Source organism: Euprymna scolopes, chromosome 30, assembly GCF_053919585.1.
Source record: "Euprymna scolopes isolate OS-2025 chromosome 30, ASM5391958v1, whole genome shotgun sequence".
Taxonomy (NCBI): domain Eukaryota; kingdom Metazoa; phylum Mollusca; class Cephalopoda; order Sepiida; family Sepiolidae; genus Euprymna; species Euprymna scolopes.
Genome location: NC_136511.1, coordinates 92,193,121 through 92,218,582, shown reverse-complemented (window position 1 = coordinate 92,218,582; position 25,462 = coordinate 92,193,121). Strand labels below are relative to the sequence as shown.

At 36.0% G+C, this 25,462-nt stretch overlaps 1 protein-coding gene across 4 annotated transcripts in view; it reads left to right on the top strand.

Moving 5' to 3' along the window:
• The window catches only part of LOC145254563 (alpha-catulin-like), a 709,135-nt gene that overhangs the window by 575,902 nt on the left and 107,771 nt on the right, over nt 1-25,462 (top strand). The gene's annotated exons all lie outside the window — the stretch shown is intronic.

Below are 25,462 nucleotides of genomic sequence, written 5' to 3'. Positions count from 1 at the left end.
CTGCCCAGGCAATGTCAGGACATGGGTTCTACTAACAATGATAATCAATAAATAAAACAGTAAACTTAAGCAAAATTTTCACTTCTAAACAAATAGACTCTATCTAGAGTTATATTTTTTTGTCAAATTTTAAACAATAAATTTAGATGTCAAATCATATGTTGAGTCAATATTTTTAGGAATTTTCATGTTGAATTTATAAAAATGTCATCTGAAGTTAAACTACCGGAAAATCACATTTTCCATCAAGGTTGACAAGAAAGTTCTTGCGGAATTTTTAATTTGGATTTCAAATGATGTATTTTCAAATAAGTTTTCGTTATAATACCTTTACTTTATATATTATTTTAAAGAGAATTTTTCGCTCTATCTAATCATTTGAATTACAATTGTTTCAAAACAATTGTGTAATTTCAGAGGGTTGAATACAAGATTGAAAAAAAGCAAATTCACACAATTTTCTTATTTCAATTCAAGCTAGGATGAAAAGCTGCTGAAATAGTTTGCAATATTAATGAAGCATTTGGCCCAGGAAATTTTGTGGTGGCAACGAGAGTATTGAAGATGATGAGCATAGTGGTCAGCCATCGGATGTTGACAACAATTAATAAAGAGCCTTAGTTGGAGTCGATCCATGCACAACTGTTTGAGAACTTGCTTCTAAATTAGATGTAATGTATACAATGATTTCCTACCACTTGAGAGAGATTGGAAAAAAACAATTTGATAAATGGATGCCTGAACCAAAAGAAACGCAGTTATGAAGTGTTATCTTCCATTTTTTTACACAAGAATGACCAGTTTTTCAACCAGATTATGACTTGCGATGAAAAGTTGATTCTTTACGACAACCGGCAATGCTCAATTTTGTGTTTAGACACCGATGAAGCTCCATGACACTTCCCAAAGATGTGCACCAAAAGAAGGTCAGCCATTGCAGTTTTTTGAATGCGGGCAAGAAGTATTGTCAACAAATGGATGAAATGCATCAGAAACTTTGACAACACCCAACATTAGTCAACAGAAAAGGCTCAATTCTCCTCCATGACAATGCCAGACAGCATGTTGCTAAACCGACCCTGCAGAAGTTTAATGAATTGAGCTATGAAACTCTGCCTCATCCACCATACTCTGCAGACCTCTCATTTACCAACTATCACTTTTTCAAGCATCTCAAACTTTCTGCGTGAGAAATGCTTCAAAAACATAAGCGATATCCAAAACACCTTTAAACGACTTCATTGTCACCAGAACACAAGATTTTTACATTACTGGCATAAATACACTTGTTTTGCATTGGCGAAAGTGTGTTGATTCTGATGGTGCTTGTTTTGATCACTAACATTTTGTTTGAGCCGAGATATGTTCGTCTGAATTTTAAAGTTAAACATCGCAAGAATATTCTTTTCAACCTGATATATGAATAAAACAGATGTATATATGTCTGTGGATAAATATTTAATCACTAAACTCTTAAACTACTGGGCACATAACCCTGAAATTAACAGCAAATAGGAATCATATGCCAAGGACAGTTCATAATGAGTAAAATCTTTGTTTGGATGGATAAATAATGTGCACAAAAGTCAGCAATTTGAAATACAATATGTTCATTTGAAGTTACCGATATTCTATTAGTTTGTGCATGCGCAAACTAATCATAGCTAAAAGTGGTTTAATGTTATAACTTTTTTTATCTGTTGAGTTAGCTCAAAAGGTAGGAAACGCAGCTGGAGCGCTAAATGAGGGAATGCGACTGGAGTGCTAAATGTTTAAGTTTTGTTTCTAGTGGATCACACTCAAGTAAATTTTTTTTTACTTTTGAAATCGGTACTCTCTATCTGTAATTATATATATATATGTATATATCATTCAACCACGGTAGTGGTTGAATATATGCTTAAGTCCGAAATTGAATGAATCGAGACACATTCAAACCCCCACCACTAATTCCGTTCGCAACCAAATTTCAAACAGGTTATATAGTTGGATAGAACACCTCATTAGCTACATTTTGAAAAAAATGTTTCGAAAATTGGTTCAGTAGAAAAAAAGTTACAACAAAATATGTGGGTTCACAAACAGGAGAGTAAGTACATAAGTGACTAACGCTTTTTTTTTATTTTGCATAACTTTTTTTGTATATAAATATTTTTTACTGCGATTTTGCCAATATGACATGTTAGCGTAACGGTTAGAGTACCGGGGGTTGGTGGAAAGATTTTAGGTTCAATCCCGTGTATCGTTTTTTTTATAATTAAAAAAACGAACTTTTTTTTTAATAACTAATTTTTTTTAACTCTCCTTATGATTTTATAGCAAAAAATGGTCTATCGATTAAAAATATTAGTGAATTCTATGATATACATATTCTTTGAATGAACTCAAATTTTTCGTTATCACATTTGATGAAAAATGTAGTCCCATTTTGGCAATGCGTCTGACCAATGATGCTTTTGAACCCACGACCAGCACTGCGATGTCATCAGCATCAGCCTGGGTATAAATATTCCTATTGTTAAACTCCTTTAAAAGAGGATTCAGCATACAGTTCCATAGTAAAGGTGATAAAATCCCACTTTGGGGGTTTCATTTAACTACTTCCCTTTTAACAGTTGCCCTCAGTAGTTCTACTTGAACTGTTCTGTGCCTCACCATATACTCAATCCATCGGATGAGTACTGGTGGCACGTTGAGTTCTCGTAGCGACTTGAACATACTACTGAAGGGTATGTTGTCAAAAGCTCCAACGATATCTAAAAAGACACCAAGTGCCATCTTTTTTGTTAGTTTACGCTCTATACAGATCACGAATTCATGAACCGCAGTCTCGGTAGAGACCCTGGCTCGGAACTACTATGATTGAATGATAAATATTGCATAAATGTGTGTTTGAGAGCTAATTTTTTTGACAATCATTAATAAATATTATAAATTTATATATTAATACAATAGCAATGCCTGGAAAAATCATGAATTATATGGAAAAATGCGCGCATGAAAAGTAATATTCTTAAGATTTTATTAAACCTGGAAAATTAAAGGACAAGAAATTCAACCTGGAAAAGTAAAGAACAAGATATTCTAGTAAAGTAAAAAATAAGAATTTTTTAGACTTAAAATATTGCAGCTAAAAATAAAATTTGAATATTGATAAATATTTTATTATTTGCATATGTTGTTGTTTATTGTTGACTTAGAAAGAATTAAATGATCCTAATTATGATATAATAAAATTATTAATTTTTATGTAAATTATAAAATTATTAATTCCATCTAATAACTAACTAACTAATGAATTAATTTTATTCAAACAATTTTCACTACATAAATATATGCAAATAATAGGGGGGAAATAAGTTCAATCCAGCGACTGACACCCTTTCTAACTAATGTGTTCAAGTCCAACGTTAACAAATTCCTAATGAACCGCCCCCTTAAGTAAACACTTCATCAAATCTTCACACTAACGTAATGTACTTGCAATAACCCTTATTCCTGAGTGGCTTCCGGGCCTTGATAAGTGGTGACCACTGTGTAAAAAAAAAAAAAAAGAGGCCCAACCTTGCGGGCTCTGGGGAGTATGGAGCCACCCTTTAATTGCCATTGCTCCCAGGTCCACTCTGACCTGGAGTTGTAGTACCTGTTAGGATCCCAACTATGGGTTAAATAGAATCTGACTTTAAAAAAAATATACTCCATTAAAAATCGTTCCTCAAAATAACTAGATTCGGCATTAAATAACCTGAAAAAGGTTGATATGCTGTAAAACAAAAACAACAACCTTGTTTAAAAAATGTTAGTATCACTTCAGATACACGAGCTATTATCAATTGCATTTAATATTTCATTTGTTTTATATTTATGCATGTTTAAATTCTGAAAACTGTAAGACTAATCAAAATTATCTCCCTTGTTTAGAAGTAGTACTTTAATAACTGTCACCACTTCCTGTTTATATAATTAACATTTGATTTCAATTTTACTCTAAGTTTTTATACACACATTGTTAGCACTGTGTAATCTATTTTCCATGAATTTACACTTAGTTTTATTTGCTTTTATAAACTAATGCAACCCTTAAAACACTGATCAATTAAGTTTGAAGTAGATTTAACGACTTAGATCTAGAAATTTAAAGTCACTCACATTATTTCATTTGTATCTTATGCAAATAGTACTTTTTATTGTTCTAGCAATTTTTTAATTCCAATTTGCACATTTGTATAAACATCCAATATATAAAATTATCTTGTGGATTTTAAAAGTTGGACCTAAATAGAATTTAAACCGACAAATTAAACTTTTATTCTGACTAACCATTTTCATTTGTCATTGTTGTACCATGTTACTGGCACAATAATAATATATTTTACTGCAGTTTATTTAAAAAGTATGTAGTCCTACTTGGACAACTAGTAATATGGAAACATTTTTTATCAAAAATCAGCAATGAGAATAACTCATATTTTAAATGATATGCAAAAATTATTTGGATTCATCGAATTGATGAATCCAAATAATACGAATAACCAATCCTCATCTCAAAAACTCAGAAACGTAATATGCAAAAAGTTAGCTAAAATTTGATTTCTTTTTCTGTGTAAGTTGAAAACATGTGCAAAGAAATAAAAATCAAAAACTAAAATGACTTCAGTGCATTCCAGGCAACACCGGGTAATATATTCTTTATAGAACTTAGAAAATAATTTCAGAAGACTCAATTATTTATGTTCTTATTTAATTAGTCTTTTCATCATTTCATTTTTTTTTTAAATTTTCTTTTTTACCAAGTATGAAATACTTCATTCAGATTAATAGTTCCAATTAAACCAAATTCCTTTTAATTCCATATTTAATTTTCTCTTGAAAATTAGTGGACAATATGATCTCTATGAACAAAACAAAATGAAAATCGTTAGTCATTAACTCCTTTCACTTTCTCAAAACCTCCGTTTTTGTGGAATTTCTTGATTAGCTGTCAGTGTGGGTTCAGTTAATACTTGTGATTATCTAACCTAATCACAAACCTGCTATTAACACATAGGTGAACAGTATTTTTGGAAACTATTGTGTTACAGAAGTAATTTTGTTACTACTCATGATGCCAATTGTTAAAACATAACGATTACCAAAGGAAAAATAAATAAATAAAATAAAGCTATGTGCTAGAATCTTTTGAAGTTTTCTTTGTTACTTTTTCTATGCAAGCAGAAAAAGGGAAATGACATCAATAATGAATGCTAAACTTGGTCTAGGAATATTAGTTTCTCTACATTAGGTTGGATCTCACTAAGGAATTGTAGATTTAATATTTTAAGTTTATTTTTTTCCAAGGCAACTACACTAAAGCCTTAATTTTCTAAATCTGATTTTAGAAAGGCATATATATAAACTATGCTATTTTAAAATAAATATTATCAACTAGCTGGACGCCTGGCATTGCCCAGTCATGCAATATCTTTAAACATGATATTTTAATTTATGCAGATTGCATATGTATTGTTATACAATCAATTCTCTATTGAATGTTGTATATTAAATTTGCCTGGTGGACTAATTAAAAAAAAAAAAATAATGATAAAAAAATAATAAAGATAATGTCATTCATTAAATTCTTAAAAATAGTCTTCTTTTATAGATAAAAAAAAATTACAGGGGAATATTTTACGCTACACCAGTGTAACATAAAATATTTCCTTGTAACAATTCTTTTTTATCTATAAGAGAAGAAAGACTATTTTTAAGGTCGGATTTTTTCAATTTTCAATACTTATCAGATGGATTTCTGTACAAAACATAACATTGCCAGAAATAGAAATTACCTTTGTGTGAAATTTGCAAAAGATAGGCTCAACCATTTTGAAACCTATGAGGAAGGAATACACATACACAAAATGAATTTTATATAATAGTCGAGATTTTTATACCTGCAGACACTTGTTTCATGCTTATGTTATCATCAATGTAGGAAGTGATAATTATTGCTGGTTAAGATATTTGAATCCAATCACAAAGGCACACCGTCAATTAACACATGAATGGAAGAAAATTAAGTACTTATGACTGCAATGTAGATGTTTATAGAAAACAGAGATGAGAATCGGCATGATGCATTGTGGTGCCAAAATAAAGTCTTCACTTGTAATTTAAAAAAAACACACAAATTTAAGCTAAATTGAATGCAACTGTTTAAACAACCTATACCTCATTTGATTCGACTTTTATTCCTCTGTTCATATTTTATTTAATCGAAGTGTCCTAGTGTTTAGGTCAATTTAAAAAATTAACTTCAAATTGAGAAGTCACCCCCCAAAAAAACTTTGCAGTGACAAATGAGCTTAAAACCAGCTTAAAATATCCACCTTTAAGCATTTCTAATCGGAATTGTTGTTGTTCCAAGTTATGCAACGTAAAATTTAGTCCATATGTTTCGATTTTCTCTTAGTAGTCATCAGGAACTCATTAATCTCCACCTTTCTGGTTTATCCAAGCAAGAAAATGGCCATAGATTGAAATGTGATGAGAAAACAGTATGAATAGCTGTGCAAAAGCACCAAAACACCAGCAGTGTTCATGATGCCCCTAAATCTGGTCATCCTAGAGTTACTTCTTACAATGAAGACAAGGCTATTGAAATCTGCAGCCTCAGAAACAGATTTGAAACGGCTCCTCAAATGCAACAACAGTGTAATCTTGTTAAAACGTGCTCTCTTTCTACAGTTAAGAACAAATTAAAGAAATTTAATTTGCGAGGCTGTGTTGCCAATGATTTATGTAAAAAACAGAAAGCAACATCTTTTTTTTTTTTTTTTACATGGAGGTCACCACTTATCAAGGCCCGGAGGCCACTCAGGGATAAGGGTTATTGCGTGTACAGTAATCAATGAGATAGTATTGTAGTAACTATTAGTATTGGAGATTCGATAGAGTGTCTTACTTAAGGGGGCGGTTTGGCAGGAATTTGTTTATGTAGGACATGAAGACATCCAAGTTGTAGTCAGGTGGAAAACAAGCAAACAGAAGAGAGTTCCACAATCATGCACTTCTGAGAAAGAAGCTCTGCTCATGGAATCTACATTTGGATTTAGGCACAGATAAAGAGTGGGGAAAATTAGACAGTAGTTTCAGCCAGACAGGTGTTTCTTGTGAAAGATTGGCGAGGGTGGGCGAGAGATTAGAGCTCAGACGACCACTTGCCATAGAAATAACTATAAAACAAAGACAGGCTCACAACGTCTCTTCTGTGGGAGAGAAGCTGCAGGGAAGAGAAAAGAGCATCCCCCACTAAGCTACAAAGTCTATTTTGTACTCTGTTAAGGCAGGATAGGTCTTTGTCAGATGCAATGAAGATCATGACTCTTCATAGTGGTTGAAAGTGGTTTTTAGCGATGAAAGCAAGTTCAATAGGTTAGGCCATTGAAGGAAGGATGAAGAATTTTATCCTAGGAGCATAATCTCAACACTACAAGGTGGTGGAGGTTCAGTTTTGGTGTGAGGCGTTATTAATGTCAGTGGTTCGCTTGCAATGTTGAATTAATTCAACCAAGTACATTGACATATTGACTGAGCATTTTCTACCCTACATTGATTGGAATTTGGATTATAAACCCACCTTCATGCAAGATAATGTTCCCATTCACACAGCTGGCAATGTCAAGAGGTTCCTTGAAGTGCATGATATTCTATGTTTGGATTGGCCTGCACAATTTCCAGATCTCAGTCTTATTTAAAACGTATGCAAGCAACAGCTATATAATAATATAATTTCAAATCTGGAAAAATTCTGGACAGAAATTAAAGAGAAGTGGGATGCCCTTTCATTGAAGTATTACCACAGTCTAATTCAAGGAATAACCAAAGATTGCAGGCTGTCAAATTGTAGAAGGGCTATGTTACTAAATATTAACTAGTTCATTGAGTTCCTGTTGTATTTGTGTTGCATTAGTGTTCTAAAGTTATATTTAAATAACAATTCTTTATTTTGCAGAGTTTCTTTTTGCCTTCTTGATTTGAAGCTAATTTTTTTCTTAAATTTTTTTTTTAAGTTTAATTTTTGGGGGGTAGAAGTCAGAAAGGTTTTATAAGCAAAAATCTTTAATTTTGGCCATAGCTCAATGTCATTTGGGATTAAAATTAATTCTTCATCTGCCTCTCATCATGTTTTTTTGCAACTCTTCCAAGTAAGCACAATACGCTTGATGTTATCATCTGATATGATTCTCTTTATCCAATTCAAAGAGGTTTTGAAACTGTTAGAGTATCTGATGAGTTATATACTTCGTTTGAATAAGTTTCATTTATATAGGAAGATTGAGATAATAGATTTGACTTTGATCAAATTAAAATCATTTTCTTGCAACTTTGCGACAAATCAACAAGTGTCATCTTTGATGTTTTTAAGATCATAAGAGTTAATTTGGAAAAATATTTTCAATGACAAGTTTCAAGAAAAAATACATGATTAAACCCGGTTCTCCAACTTCCAACGTAGACCCCCGACTACCATGTCTCCTTCTCCAACATCAGGGGTCTACGTTCTAACCTTCCAGAGGTTGAAACCCAATTACAGGAGACTAAACCAGACCTTTTATTTTTAAGCGACACTGGCATTGGACAGGCTATTTCCCAAGAAGAGTTCGCAATTAAAGAATACTCTAACTTAACTTCTAAATCTGACACCCAAGATCGTCATGGGCATGGAATATGTGCCTATATTTAAGATGGCTTTCCATGTGGTAGGGACATCTCTAGGGAAGATCCTAACTTACCTTATATGTGCTTCCGGGTTACTTTAGCTCACACTACTGAATTTATTTTACTCTCTATCGCCCCCACAACAGCGGAGTTACTATCTTTAAAAGCATATCTGAGAAAATTGACCAAGTCCTATCTGCTTATCCCTTCAGCTAACATTCACGTATGTGGAGACTTCAATGTTCACAACGTCGAATGGTTGACCCACTCAAACAAGACCGATGATGGGAGGTTCTGTCATGATTTCTCCATTGCTTATGACCTCACTCAGATTGTTCACGAACCCACCCGTGTGCCCAACAATGACGGCCAGTATGTGAGCCTACTAGACCTTTTTCTCACAACTTGCTCTGAACTATGTTCAGTTTCTGTTCTGTCTTCTCTTGGATCTTCCGACCACTATGCTGTATCAATTAAGATAAAAATGAAATGTAATAAGTCCCCAGACGTACCTCTCCATCGTACAGTATATCGATACACTAAGGCTGACTGGGATAGCTTCCATACATTTATATCGGATCTACCTCTGCGTTCCATGTTTAAAAAGGATGTGTCCTCTATAGTATAGACCTGACGGAATGGTTAATTGTAGGTATAAACCGTTTCATACCATCGAAAAAGTTCCAGCAAAAACCTAACAGCCAGCCATGGTTCTCTCCAGAATGTGCTGCTGCCATTGCGCACAGAAATCACTTTTTCCACTGCTTCCAACGTAATAGATGTATGGAAACTAAAGCCGCTTTCAGGACTGCCAGCAACCATTGTAAGAAAGTAACAAAGAACGCAAGAGAGTTGTATGCTCAATCCGTTAAGTCCAAAGTAGCTGAGCAGCGGCTTGGTTCCCACCAGTTTTGGCAAATAGCAAACAGAATCCTGAACAGAAGCGTGTGCTCTATCCCAACTATCATCAATGGACCTGAGTTAATCTCGTCAGCATCAGACAAAGCCAAACTCTTTGCCAAGAACTTTGTAGCTAATTCTACCCTTTGCGACCAAGGCTGCCAACCTCCAATATTTCCTCCTGTATCAGAAAACACGCTATGTGATATACATATATCTGTACGTGATGTTGCCAAGCTAATCAAAAACCTTGATTCCAGTAAAGCAACTGGCCCTGATGGTATTCCAATTATAGTGCTAAAAAAACTTCAACCTGAACTAGCGCCCATACTTACAAAACTATTTAAACATTGTCTTAAGGAGAATAGCTTCCCATCACCCTGGAAAATTTCATCAGTATGCCCTGTATTAAAGAATTCAGGTGATCGCTCATCCCCCCTCTCAGTACAGGCTAATAAGTCTCCTGTGCGTCATGAGTAAGTTGCTGGAATCTGTGTTAAATGCAGAAGTAATCAACCAACTCAACAAAAATAACCTTCTTAGTGACACTCAATATGGTTTCCGTTCTGCTAGATCTACAGCAGATGTGCTTACAGTTATATCTCATAGGATTAGCAAATCTCTCGGCAGAGGCAACCTTTCTAGGGCAATTGCTCTTGACATATCTAAGGCCTTTGATAGGGTATGGCATAAAGGTTTACTTCACAAGATCTCTAGCTATGGTATAGCTGGAAATGTCTTCTCAATTATTGAATCATTTCTTTCTGATAGGTTCATAAGAGTAGTAGTTGAGGGGCAAAAATTTCTTTTGAAAAAATTTGACCACCTGTCTAGCCTAGTACAAAGCCAAAGTAGAGTGTTGCAACAGATACCTTTATTTTCCCTAGGCATCGGTTGCTCAGCCACCAGGAGCCTTTTCCTAGGCATCACAGGTTGCCACCCACGGCCAACAGGTAGCCCCGTTGAGGGACTTTTACCCTCTGCAGGGGGGCAGTCGGCATGTTCTAATGCCCCGCCAACAGGGTCAACCGGGAAGTAGGGAAGGAAAAAGGAAAGACGGGGGGGGGGCTGTTGTTTTTATTTTGTTTTTGTAGAACATAAGTTTTACAAAAGAGAATAGAAAACAAAAACAGAAATCGATGTTGGTGCATTTCGTCTCAGGAAGCCAACAGACAGCCTGATCTGGTAGCACCAGACATTTTCCTGGAATCGGAAAAAATTTAGGAATTGTCCCAACACTAGTAGAAACTTTTGGTGCTTGTTAAGATAGAGACAACAGATCAAGTTTTTAAAATATGTTTTAAGCAAAAACAACCATACTTACTTGTCCTGTCGAAAATAGTAATATATCCAAAAATTGTAAAAATTCATTGAGTAGAAAATTTATAGCTAAAAGTAATTTATCCGATCCGATCAATCGGCTAGTCATGTCAAGCCCTAACACTTACACTGAAAATGTCAATTATAACATCTAAAAAAAAACTACTACAAACATAGACAAATCAGGTAAGCGTTACAAGGCGATGGCAAAGGCCAATCAATTGATGAGACAAAAACCACACAACTGCTCCGTAACCAATGTTTCTATCAAACTGGGAAAGAAGAAACCAAAGGAGGAAACAGGAAATGATGGAACAAACTCAATCAATTGAGTATACCTTTTTTGTATCCCTGAGATGAAAGGGCGAATGGGTTTCCCCCCTAACATCTCCCAATGTCGGGCTCCGAGGAGGGTGGGGAGCAAAAGAGATGAAAATCTAAACAAACTTCTATGGATATAATAAACCCAAACAAAAAAACCCAGAAACCAAAAAAATACAACAAAATCGAAAAGAACCCACTCTGACGTAACCAGCTCAGACAGTGAGCAAGAATATAACTATGAAATAATTGATAAAGAAAAATATCTAAGATTCATAGTAATCGAAACCTTAGAAGGAAAAAAGATCAGCGATCTATCTCCATTCTTAATTGAAAAAATTCTGTCTCAAAACAGCAACCCAAAAACAGCAAAAAAAATGAAAAATGACAATCTACTTGTCACAGTCGACAACTATCAAGACGCAAAAAACATCTTAGAGATGGAAAAATTCCATATCTATAAATGCAAAAGTTATGCTCATGAAAGACTAAACACATCAAAAGGTGTTATAAAAAGCCATGAATTAGCCTTGGCTACAGCAGAAGAAATAGAAAATGCCCTAAGAAAACAGCGAGTAATCGAGATCATGTTCGAATAAACATAAAAAGGAACGGTCAAGCCATACCTACGTACTAACTTTCAATACACCAAAATTTCCCAAAGAAATAAAAATCGGATATAGTAGAAAAAGTAGAACAATATATACCAGCCCCTCTGAGATGTTATAAGTGTCATAAATATGGACATAGCAAAGAAACATGCAAAGGACAGAAAATATGTGGAAAATGTGGTTTAAAAGAACCTAACCACACTGAAAGTGAATGCCCAAACGAAACAAAATGCCCAAATTGCCAAGAAAAACACCCAGCATACTCTAAAATATGCAAAATCTACACAAAAAAAAAAGAAATAGCCGAAATAATATACAAACAAAACGTATCCTTTCCTGAAGCAAGGAAAATAGCAAGCTCTCGAGAAAAAATAAACACTTACGCAAACATTACAAAAATTTCAAACCAACCAAACCCAAAACCAAGACCTACTTAAACTAATCTCCGAACTCAAAAATCTAATCGAAACTTTAAAAACTAACCAAAACGAAAACAAGAAACAAATACCAGTATCTTCTAAAATTCAGCCAAACAAGTCCCAAAGAGCAAAAAAGAACCCGAACAACAAAAACCACAAATAAATAGTGAAAGATCCAAATCACGAACAAGGACAAAAGCAGAAGATAAACACACAATATCTGGAAAGATGGAAACAGAACGGGAAAACACAAATCCTCTTTCCAAAAACCAAAACAAACAAAAAACAGAGACAATATTAATCAAAAATAAAAACAAATTTGAATTGATTGAAATCGAGAGTTACAGGAAAAAAGCTAGCTCCAAAAACAGAACTGACCAGGAAGAGAAAATGGAGACTGAGGAACCAAGCAGTTCAAGTAAACACAAAACAAAAACCACTCAAAACACAACAAATCAATAGAATACTAGATATAAAAACCTAAACAAAAACCAAACAGAAAAAAAAAACAGAAAAGAAAAAAATGAACGTACTTATGGAAATGAATAAAAACATCATACAGAGGCATAAAACCAAACTACGAAGAAATCAAACATAATCGGCCTACAGGAAACTCTTCTAAAAGAAACGGACACCATCAACTTCAAAGGATACCACATCTACAATCAAACAAACAGATCACAAACAGATAATCGACCAACAGGTGGTACTTCAATTATAATAAAAAAACAGATACCACATATAAAATTACAACTCCAAACAAACCTTCAAACAATAGCAATTAAAGCTACACTCCACCAACCAACAACTATTTGTTCAATATACATTCCACCTAAACATAAACTAACTAAAATCGAAATTGAAGATCTGATAACACAACTCCCCATACCTTTTATATTAATGGGGGACTTCAACGCCCATAACAAAATGTGGGGAAGTGAGAATATTAACCAAAATGGGAAAATCATTGAATCGTTACTGGAATCACCCAAAGTAACTATATTTAATGACAAAACACACACATACCTTCACCCAGGCACAGCAACGACATCAGCTATTGACCTAACACTATGCTCCCCCACAATATTTATGGACTTCCAATGGGAGGTACAAAACGACCAGTGTGGCAGCGATCACTTTCCAATTTTTCTCAAAACCAAAGAACCTACAACAGAAGAAACAAAACCAAAATGGCAAATTTATAAAGCTAACTGGACTGAATTTAGCAAACTTTGCACAAACCTAATTAATCAAGAAATAGTTAGAAAACCAGATCCTATGTTAGCTTTCACCAATACACTAAATGAAATAGCAATCCAGACAATACCAAAATCTTCCACCAAACCACACCCGAAATCAATGCCATGGTTCACAATAGAATGTAAAGAAGCAATAGCCAACAGGAAAAAAATACTAAAACACTTCAAACAACATCCTACAAAATCCAACCTATATTGTACGCTATATTATAAAAAAAAGCAAAAAAGAAACCTGGCAAAACTATATTTCCAAATTGAACAACAACACGCCATCAAAAAAAACATGGGAAATAATAAGAAAAATAACTGGAAAAAAACTTGGAACACCAATAAATAATATAAGTACACCAAATGGTAGACAAACTATAGACAAAAAAGAAATAAGAAACATAATCGCAAATGAATTCAGCCAAAACTCATCATCCAACCACTACTCCCCGAAATTCCAAAAATACAAAAACAACGCAGAAAAAGAAAAACTCAATTTCACATCCAATAACAAAGAATACTATAACACCTCTTTCACTATAACAGAACTAAAAAATGCAATTCATAAAAGTAAAGATACAGCTATCGGTCCAGACGACATCCACTATCAAGTTCTAAAACACATGCCAGACACATCTCTCAACATTCTCTTACAGATAATTAACAAAATATGGTGGACTAACAATTTCCCAAAACACTGGCTTGACTCCAATATCATCGCAATTCCTAAAGCAGGAAAAGATCACTCCAACCCTACCAATTATCGTCCTATCGCCCTAACAAGCTGTATATGCAAAACGACAGAAAGGATGGTCAATACAAGACTAATGTGGCATTTAGAAAAATATAACCTCATTTCTACACACCAAAGCGGATTTAGACAAAATCAAGTTACTAATGACCAACTTATTCGGCTAGAAACATATATCCGTAATGGTCTAATAAGAAACCATCACGTGGTCTCAATCTTTTTTGATATCGAAAAGGCGTATGACACCAGTGGAGATATGGAATCTTGAAAGATATTCATAATATGGGAATCAGAGGAAACCTAGCAAAATTTATCCAAGAATTCCTATCCCACAGAACATTTAAAGTATGCTTAGGAAATACAACATCAGATCAATACACACAAGAAACAGGGGTACCACAGGGTACTGTACTATCTGCCACCCTTTTTCTAATTAAAATCAACAGTATAATCAAAAATGTTAACATGGGATTCGAAAAAACACTATTTATCGATGACTTTTCAATAACTTGCTCATCACCAAATATGCCAACTATTGAAAGACAAATGCAACATTGCCTTAACAAAATAGATCTTTGGGTTGACCAAAATGGATTCAAAATGTCCAAAAGCAAAACAACATGTATCCACTTTTGTAGGAAACGAAAATACCACCTTGACCCACAGCTCAAACTAGATGGACAACTAATACCAGTAGTACAACACACCAAATTTCTAGGAATCATTTTAGACAACAAACTAAACTTCCAAGGAACACACTAACAAATTAAAACAAAAATGCTTAAAAGCAATAAATATCTTAAAAATAGTATCAAAACTAGACTGGGAGCAAGCAGATCAAGCTACAATGCTCAAAATATATCGCTCGCATATCAGATCCAAACTGGATTATGGTTGTGCCATATACAGCTCTACTTACAAATCCTACAAAAACAAACTACTAGCAATACAGAATCAAAATTTAAGACTTAACCTGGGAGCCTACCGAACTTCTCCAATGGAAAGCCTTCACGTAGAAGCCCAAGAACTACCCCTGCACTTAAGATGGAAAAAACTGGCGTTACAATATGCAACAAAACTACAAACCAACCCCGAAAACTCAACATACAAAACTACCTTCAAACCACAATGTACAAACTCTTATTCAAGGAAACCAAAAAGTATACCCTCCTGTGGACACAGAATTAAAGAAATAATACATGAAATCAATGAAAACCTCGACCCTCAACAATATAATTACTCCAAAAACAAACGACAGACCACCATGGACATTGGACATTACACAAACCAGAAACCAACATAACACTTACTGCTTACAAGAAAAACATTACAAATAATATAACAAACAAACACAAGCAACTTCGGAGAACTAAGAGAAAAATACGCAGAATACATAGAAATATACACTGATAGGTCTAAAACTATAAACGGAACAAGTGCAGCATGCACAGATGGACAAAATCAATATCAAATATGACTGCCCAACGAGGCTTCAATATATACAGCCGAACTGCAGGCCATCAAAATAGCTCTCAAACACATCAAAAACATCAACGAACAAAAAGCCATAATATATACAGACTCCCTATCCTGTATCATGGCCCTTGAAGAAAAATCTAAACACCCTTTTATCACAGAAATTATACAAGAATACAATGAAATAACCGAAAAAAAACAATAAAAAAATTATAATAGCCTGGATACCAAGTCATGTCGGCATTCCAGGAAATGAAAAGGCAGACAAACTGGCTAAAGAAGCCACAAACCACCAAATGGAAAAAATGAAAATACCACACACAGACCTAAAAAGAAAGATCAACGAATATATAGAAAACAAGTGGCAAGAGGAATGGAACAAATGCACTGCAAACAAATTGCATGAACACCAACCAATAATTAAAAACAACAAATTTTTAAAGGAAAAAGAGAAGAAATTGTACTAAACCGAATAAGAATTGGACATACAAAATTAACTCATACCTACCTAATCAAAGCGGAGGAAACACCAAATTGCACACTCTGCAACCAACAACTTACAATTAAACATCTACTGACAGAATGTAGAAAACACAAACACACTCTGAAGAAATATTTTAAAACAACAAACATTAGAAAAGTGTTCCAAGAAGTGGAGCCCCAACAAATCATAAACTATTTAAAAGAAACAAATGTATTCAAATTCCTATAAAGTAAACAAGTAAAATTCAGTTTAGAAAAACAAATCTCTTGCAGCTGAAACAATTTTTCGAAAAACCTAAAACATCTTGCTTCAAAAGATAAACTTTTTTAAGAAACTTAAAAAATTTTTACAAGAAACTGAAAACAAAACTTTTTTGCCATTAAATGACTCTTAGAGGTTGAAATGCCGTTAAACAAACACACTCACTCACTCACTCACTCACTCCAGGAAAATGTTGATTAATGATTCTGATACCAAGTACGATTCTGATTCCAATTCCCGTGGAATTGTTGTTTTGAAATATACCATTATATAATCGAAAGTTTTTGTGTAGCAAAAAAATTTGGTTCAGTGAAAAAGTGGAAATACAATTAAGGGAATTTCGAAAATTTCAGTATTTAATTTATGTATTTCTGTTTTATTAAATGCTAGCGTTTTTCTCGTCCATAAATGTTTATTTATCTATCAAGTTGATCTTAAATATTGCATAGACTCAACCATTATATTATCCTTTCAGTCCCCACCACTCAATCCTGCTTTCATTTTATCTCGTAATTACTTATAACGTCACCAGCTGACTTTCGGAAGAACCCCCTCCCCCCCCGTCCGCTTTTCTCTTATATCGCAAATTTCTTAAAACATGACTAGCTAAAGTCCAGAATAAGATCACGCTTTTCTTTTAACGGTTAATTTAAAAAAAAAAAAAAATCTTTTGAACGCTGATGTTATTAAAACTAAAATTCTTTTCTACAGTTTGCATTTTGGAGATGGAAGTGTTTTTTCGAGATAAGTGACTTCTATATTAATCCTACTTTTTATCTTTAGATTCAAATATTAATAACTACATTTTATTTCAGTATTTAATTTATGTATTTCTGTTTTATTAAATGCTAGCATTTTTCTCGTCCATAAATGTTTATTTATCTACCAAGTTGATTGCAAAAATAGATTAGGTAATTGTATTCATTTTTAGTTCGTGAGAGGGGAATCACCTTAAACACGTCCGTTGGAATTTTATTAAGTATAATACTTAATAATTTTTTTTTTTTTTTAATGGAGAGTAGAAAACGCATTGTGGATGCGTTATTGGCAGCTCCCGTTACTCTCATTTCTCCTTATTTGTCCCTCAGTCATCATTTTTTAATGTCATTTTTCTGACAAAGAGAGAAGAAAAAGCTGTTTTCTAGGTTGGCAATCTTTTGCGCGAACAGTTGGCAGAGATGGTGGAAATTTTCTGTTTCTTTGTCTATCCTTGTAGCCATGTGACTAGTAAGGGTACTGGAGGTAAACGTTTTATCTGGGCTGACGTTATCCGCCTAATAGTCAGGGACCCGAACCTTGGATTAACCACTAAGGAGGCTGTCCTATCAGCAGGTGCAAAGTACTGGGGCTGCTATATTGCCATTTGGTGAATGGATTCTGGACCATGCAGTAGTCTCTGGTGGGGCCTCTCGATGCCATATTAGTGGGTAATTGTTACGGCTTTACCTTATGTTCTACAAAAAAATATTCGTTTCTTTTTCTCTCTTGGTTTCCCCTCTCTGTCCTGCTTTAAGAAAATCTGATGACCGAGTCCACAAATTCCAAAATTCCATCATGACAAGTTTCAAGAAAAAGTACACGATTAAACCCGGTTCTCCAACTTCCAACGTAGATCCCCACTACCAGGTCTCCTTCTCCAACATCAGAGGTCTACGTTCTAATCTTCCAGAGGTTGAAACCCAATTACAGGAGACTAAACCAGACCTTTTATTTTTAAGTGAAACTGGTATGTGACAAGCTATTTCCCTAGAAGAGTTCGCAATTAAAGGATACTCTAACTTAACTTCTAAATCTGACCCCCAAGATCGTCATGGGCATGAAATATGTGCCTATATTAATGATGGCTTTCCATGTGGTAGGGACATCTCCAGAGAAGATCCTAACTTACCCTATATGTACTTCCGGGTTGCATTAGCTCACACTACTGCATTTATATTTACTCTCTATCGCCCCCATGGGAGGTTCTGTCATGATTTCTCCATTGCTTATGACCTCACTCAGATTGTTCACGAACCCACCCGTGTGCCCGACAATGACGGCCAGTATGTGAGTCTACTAGACCTTTTTCTCACAACTTGCTCTGAACTATGTTCAGTTTCTGTTCTGTCTTCTCTTGGATTTCCGACCACTTTATTGTATCAATTAAGATAAAAATGAAATGTAATAAGTCCTCAGATGTATCTCTCCATCGTTCAGTATATCGATACACTAAGGCTGACTGGGATAGCTTCCGTACATCTCCAGAATGTGCTGCTACCATTGTGCACAGAAATCACTTTTTCTACTGCTTCCAACATAATAGATGTATGGAAACTAAAGCCGCTTTCAGGTCTGCCAGCAACCATTGTAAGAAAGTAATAAAGAACGCAAGAGAGTCGTATGCTCAGGCTGTCAAGTCCAAAGTAGCTGAGCAGCGGCTTGGTTCCCACCAGTTTTGGATAATATCAAACAGAATCCTTAACAGAAGCTTGTGCTCTATCCCAACTATCATCAATGGACCTGAGTTAATCTCGTCAGCCTCAAACAAAGCCAAACTCTTTGCCAAGAACTTTGCAGCTAATTCTACCCTTTGCGACCAAGGCTGCCAACCCCCAATATTTCCTCCTGTATCAGAAAATACGCTATGTGATATACATATATCTGTACGTGATGTTGCCAAGCTAATCAAAAACCTTGATTCCAGTAAAGCAACAGGCCCTGACAGTATTCCAATTATTGTACTCAACTTCAACCAGAACTAGCGCCCATACTTACAAAACTGTTTAAACGTTATCTTCAGGAGAATAGCTTCCCATCACCCTGGAAAATCTCATCAGTATGCCCTGTATTAAAGAATTCAGGTGATCGCTCATCCCCCTCTCAGTACAGGCCAATAAGTCTCCTGTGCGTCATGAGTAAGTTGCTAGAATCTGTGTTAAATACAGAAGTAATCAACCATCTCAACAAAAATAACCTTCTTAGTGACACTTAATATGGTTTTTTTTTTTTTTTTTTTTTTTTTTACACAGTGATCACCACTTATCAAGGCCCGGAAGCCACTCAGGGATAAGGGTTATTGCAAGTACATCACGTTAGTGAGGAGATTTTATGAAGTGTTTAATTAGGGGGGCGGTTCATTAGGAATTTGTTAACATTAGACTTGAAGACATCCAAGTTGTAGTCCAGAGGGAAGCAGGCAGACGGAACAGAGTTCCACAGGCGTGCAGTTCTAAGAAAGAAGCTTTGCTCATGAAATCCGCGTTTTGATTTAGGCACAGATATAGAGTGGGGGAAATTTTTCACAGTGGATTCAGCTAGGGTGTTTTTCGTGAAAGTTTGGCGAGGGGGGACCAGGGATTGGAGTTCAGACGAGCACCTGCCATGAAAATAACGATAAAACAAGGATAGGCTCGCAACGTCTCTTCTGTGGGAGAGGGGTTGCAGGGTAGAGAAAAGGGCATCCCCCACTAAACCACGAAGTCTATTTTGTACTCTGTCAAGGCATGATAGGCTGTTTTTGGCAGCTCCTGCCCAGATATGGCAACAGTATTCCATCCTTGGCCGTACTTGGCTTTTATATAGATAGAGAATTGCATCAGTAGTGAGATATCTTCTGGAGCGGTAGAAGGATCCCACCATCTTTCCTGCGACCTTGGCAACAGACTTGATGTACGTGTTCCATTTCAGATCAGGAGTAAAGGTCAAACCCAGAAGCTTGTCAAAACACGGGGCCTCACCCAGACGAGAGCCATCCATCACAATTGATGCCAGATGGGGATCAGAGCGTTGATGATGTAAGGATAGGAGTTTGGTTTTAGATGCATTAAAGGTAACTAGCCACATCTTCCCCCACTGAACCACGCGCTCGAGATCAGAGGAGAGAGAATCCGAGAGAACTTCGTCATTTACAGCCTTTGATGTGTTGCCGTAGATGGTCGTGTCATCAGCATAGATGTCAACGAATGATTTAAGTATGTGTTTAGGGAGGTCATTGATGTAGATCAGGAAGAGAGTTGGGCCGAGGATTGACCCCTGAGGGACTCCAGCATTTATATTGCAGGCCTCCGATTTTTGTCCATCTACCACTACTCTTATGAGCCTATCGGAGAGAAATGATTTAATGATTGAGAAAACATTTCCAGTTATACCGTAGCTGGAAATCTTGTGAAGTAGACCCTTATGCCATACTTTGTCAAAGGCCTTTGATATGTCAAGAGCAATTGCCCTAGAAAGGAAGCCTTTGTCAAGAGATTCACTAATCCTGTGGGATATAACCGTCAGCACATCTGCGGTAGATCTTGCAGAGCGGAAACCATATTGTGTGTCACTAAGAAGGTTGTTTCTGCTGAGGTGGTTGACTATTTCTCTATTTAATATTGATTCCAGTAACTTACTCATAACACAGAGAAGACTTATTGGTCTGTATTGAGAGGGAGATGACTTATCACCTGAATTCTTAAATACAGGGCAAACTGATGAGGTCTTCCAGGGGGTCGGAAAGCACTTCTCCTTAAGGCAGCGCTTAAATAGTTTCGTAAGTATGGGAGCAAGTTCTGGTTGAAGCTTTTTTAACACTATAATTGGGATGCCATCAGGGCCAGTTGCTTTACTGGAAACTAGGTTTTTTATTAGCTTGGCGACCTCATGCACGGATATTTGTATATTACCTAGCTTGTTCTGTGTTATAAGAGGAAATATGGGGAGTTGATGGCCTTCGTTGCATAGGGTAGAATTAGCTGCAAAGTTCTTTGCAAATAGTTTGGCCTTGTCTGACGCTGACGAGATAACCTCTGGTCCATTGATAATGGTTGGGATAGAACGCACACTTCTGTTCAGGATCCTATTTGTTATTTGCCAAAACTGGTGGGAACCAAGCCGTTGATCAGCTACCTTGGATTTAACAGACTGGGCATATAGCTCTCTTGCATTTTTTATTACTCTTTTACAGTGGTTGCTGGCAGTCCTGAAAGCAGCTTTAGTCTCAGTGCATCTATTACGTTGGTAGTTATGGAAAAAGTGATTTCTGTGCGCGATAGCAGCAGCACATTCTGGGGAGAACCATGGCTGGCTGTTAGGTTTTTGTTGGAATTTTTTTGATGGTATGAATTGGTCTATGCCTACGGTTAACCATTCGGTCAGATCTGATACTATTGAGGACACTTCCTTTTTAAACATGGAGTGCAGAGGTAAATCAGATATGAATGTACGGAAGCTATCCCAGTCAGCCATAGAGTATCGGTATACAGTACGGTGGAGGGGTACGTCTGATGGCTTCTTACATTTTGTTTTTATCTTAACTGATACGACGGAGTGGTCGGAGGATCCTAAAGGAGAATGAACGGTACATGAACATAGCTCAGGGGAAGTTGAAAGAAAAAGGTCTAAGAGGCTTGCATATTGATTGGGTGTATCGCGCACACGGGTGGGTTCGCGAACAATCTGAGTGAGGTCATAAGCAATGGCAAAATCATGACAAAACCTCCCCTCATCATCTGTCTTATTTGAATGGGTCAGCCATTCCACGTTATGGACGTTGAAGTCACCACAGATGTGGATGTTAGCCGAGGGATGTGAAGACAGTATGTGGTCTATTTTCTCAGATATGCTCTTAAAGATAGTAACTCCGCTGTTGTGGGGCCTATAGAGGGCAAATATAAATGCAGTGGTGTTAGCAAGTGCAACCCTGAAGCACATATAGGGTAAATTAGGATCTTCTCTAGAGATATCCCTGCCACATGGGAAGCCATCCTTAATGTAGGCACATATTCCATGCCCATGGCGATCTTGGGAGTCAGATTTAGCTGTTAAATTGGAGTATCCATGCATTATGAACTCATCTAGGGAAGTAGTCGGCCCTATTCCAGTTTCACATAGAAATAATATGTCCGGTTTCGTCTCCTGTAATTGGGTTTCAACCTCTGGAAGGTTGGAACGTAGACCCCTGATATTGGAGAAGGAGACCTGGTAGTAGGGGTCTACGCTGGAAGATGGGGTTCTAGGTTTAATCGAGTTTTTATTCTGGAGATATTTCATGTTGAGGTTTGGGGATTTGTGGAATAGGTCGGCATACTTGGTTAGAGCAGTACAGAGAGGGAAAGTAAGAGAGAAAAAGACAGGAAAAATTTTTTTTTTATTTGTAGCACACGAAAAGGTAAAGCCGTAACAATTACCCACTAGTATGGCATCGAGAGGCCCCACCAGAGACTACTGCATGGTCCAGAATCCACTCACCAAATGGCAATACAGCAGTCCCAGTACTTTGCGCCTGCTGATAGGACAGCCTCCTTAGTGGTTAATCCAAGGTTCGGGTCCCTGACTATCAGGCGGATAACGTCAGCCCAGACAAAACGTTTACCTCCAGCACCCTTACTAGTGACATGGCAACAAGGACAGACAAAGACAGAAAAATATCCGACATCTCAGACTACTGGTCACCAAGTAGTACCGACCTTTAAGCAGCTTTTTCTTCACCCTTTGTCAGAAACATCACTCATTGAATGAGGACTGAATGACAAAATAGGAGAAGCGAGAGTTACTGGAGCTGCCGATAACACATCCACTGTATTATCTACTCTCCATTTAAAAAAAAAAAAAAAAAAAAAAAAAAGGGGGGGGAGAAAGGGGAATGGGTACAAGTGACTTATATCTAAGTAGTAAGTCCGGTGCGAACTTAATAATTCATGGCATTTTGGTGATAATCTCCCCTCCCATATTAATGGGTGGAAGTTTGTCGTTATCTATCTAGTTTGAATCATAAAAGTTTAATCTTATAATTAATTAAAATCCAATAATTAACTATTATCAATTTGTAAAGACTGCTTAATATTAATTTACATTAGAGTTTAAATAATTTTTCAAGGTTTTAATTTAGGAGGTCCGTTTTCATGAATGACTTTCTTTGCGCTGTATTATATTTCGAATGTACTTGAACATAAGGCTAACTATATAAGGTAGGATTCGAAAACTAGAAGAAAATATTTTCAATACAGGCAAGCTTGCAGTAATAGTATATATTAAGTATACTACTTAAATAAAGTCCTAAGTTTATCTACTCTAGAGAATAATTTCCGGCATTTTTTTTTTTTTTTTTTTATCGTTAGTTGCCGGCATTTTGTTTGTTTTAAAACGTTCAGCTTTGTAGCAGGAGGGCTGGACGGATAATACGGAATACAGACAAAAAGACAGGAGAAATACAGACAAAATACATAAAACACGAAAAGCAAATTTAAAACAATGTAACAAAACATTTAGGATTAGTTTAGAAAAAAAAAAATAAAATAAAATAAATAAAAATACTTAACGTTTTTGCACTAGAGATTCCGCCAGCGATTTTTTATCAACTGTTAGCTAGCATATGGCTTACTAGAGTGACAGGAGATTTCTATTTCCGGATGACTTGATCGAGTGCCTATCTACAGAATAAAAGTCGTAACGTTTCTATGTGTAAACAATATCTAATTTACATTTTTTTTTTGTTAAAAAAAAAAAAAAAAAAAAATTCTAGCTTTTTTTTTTTATAAAGTCCTAAGGTTTCCGTTCTGCTAGATCTACAGCAGATGTGCTTACAGTTATATCTCAGTATGAGCAAATCTCTCGACGGAGGCAACCTTTCTAGGGCGATTGCTCTTGACATATCTAAGGCCTTTGATAGGGTATGGCATAAAGGTTTACTTCACAAGATCTCTAGCTATGGTATAGCTGGAAATGTCTTCTCAATTATTAAATCATTTCTTTCTGATAGGTTCATAAGAGTAGTAGTTGAGGGGCAAAAATCAGAAGCTCACAGTATTAATGCTGGTGTCCCTCAGGGGTCCATCCTGGGCCCAACTCTTTTCCTGATCTACATTAATGTTCTTCCAAATCACATCCTTACATTATTTGTAGATATTTATGCTGATGACACTACCGTCTATGGTAGCACATCTAAGACAGTAAATGACCAAGTTCTCTCCAATTCTCTCTCCTCTGATCTTGAGCATGTGGAAAGAAGTGGTTGGTTACTTTTTACATCTGGCATTGTGACCTTACAACGCGGTCTTACACGCCCTTGACCCCTGATCGCGGCCCAGTTATGATCTGCAGCCTGGTCGGTACAGTTATGATATGTCGACTGGGCAACCAGGTCTGCCAACCGTTAGTACGTCGCGTCACCCAGTGAGTTCTTCGTTAAGGCGTTGGGGATTCTTCTCGGATGCTCGGTCCTCAAGGCCTGTTCTCCGTGGATCGTCTAGTTATCCTGGGTGTTCGTTGACGGATACGGTGTCACAAATGGCAAATAAAGAATGTACATATATAGGGATCAACACACATCAGCAACAAAACTCCGGAGGTTGGTTAATATAATATATATTTCGGAAATTCATAAAAGAAGTATTTACAGCATATACATATAGTTGACAATTAATTCAAGCAAGCAGTTAGTTCTACAACTGAGCTTCTGTTGTTGAAATACCTGGTCGGTATCGCGGACTTTGCGTAATTCTCATTAAGTGATCAACACGTTATAAGCGTTGAGTTATCAGGCAACAAGCGAGGAGGAGAGAGAGAGAGAGGTGATTCTGCCGAGACGAACAACTCGACTTTGACTCTGATTCCGGACTCTCTCTTCTTCTCTTCTCTTACTGACTTAATCTCTGATTTTTCATTTCTTTTATAATACAATTATGGAATGATGACGACACCCATGTTTGTCATCGACCAATCAAATTGCTTGATTATAATTCGACGGAGCCTTTTCTCATTGGTTGATTACACTTCGACAGGGCCCTTTTTTATTGGTCCATTTCCAAAATTGGATTGACTCCTCCTTTAATTAATGCCCAACTTACACGTTGTATTATTTAACTCCTCCCTGGCTTGCTAATGGAATTTTTCATATACAGGAAAATTATTTTTCCTTTGACTTAAAGTAAATCACGCGATTTTATTTGTTTTAAAATTATCTATTGATCTCATTTTTCGCTTTGATAATTCAAAGGAATTTTAGTTTATCTTTG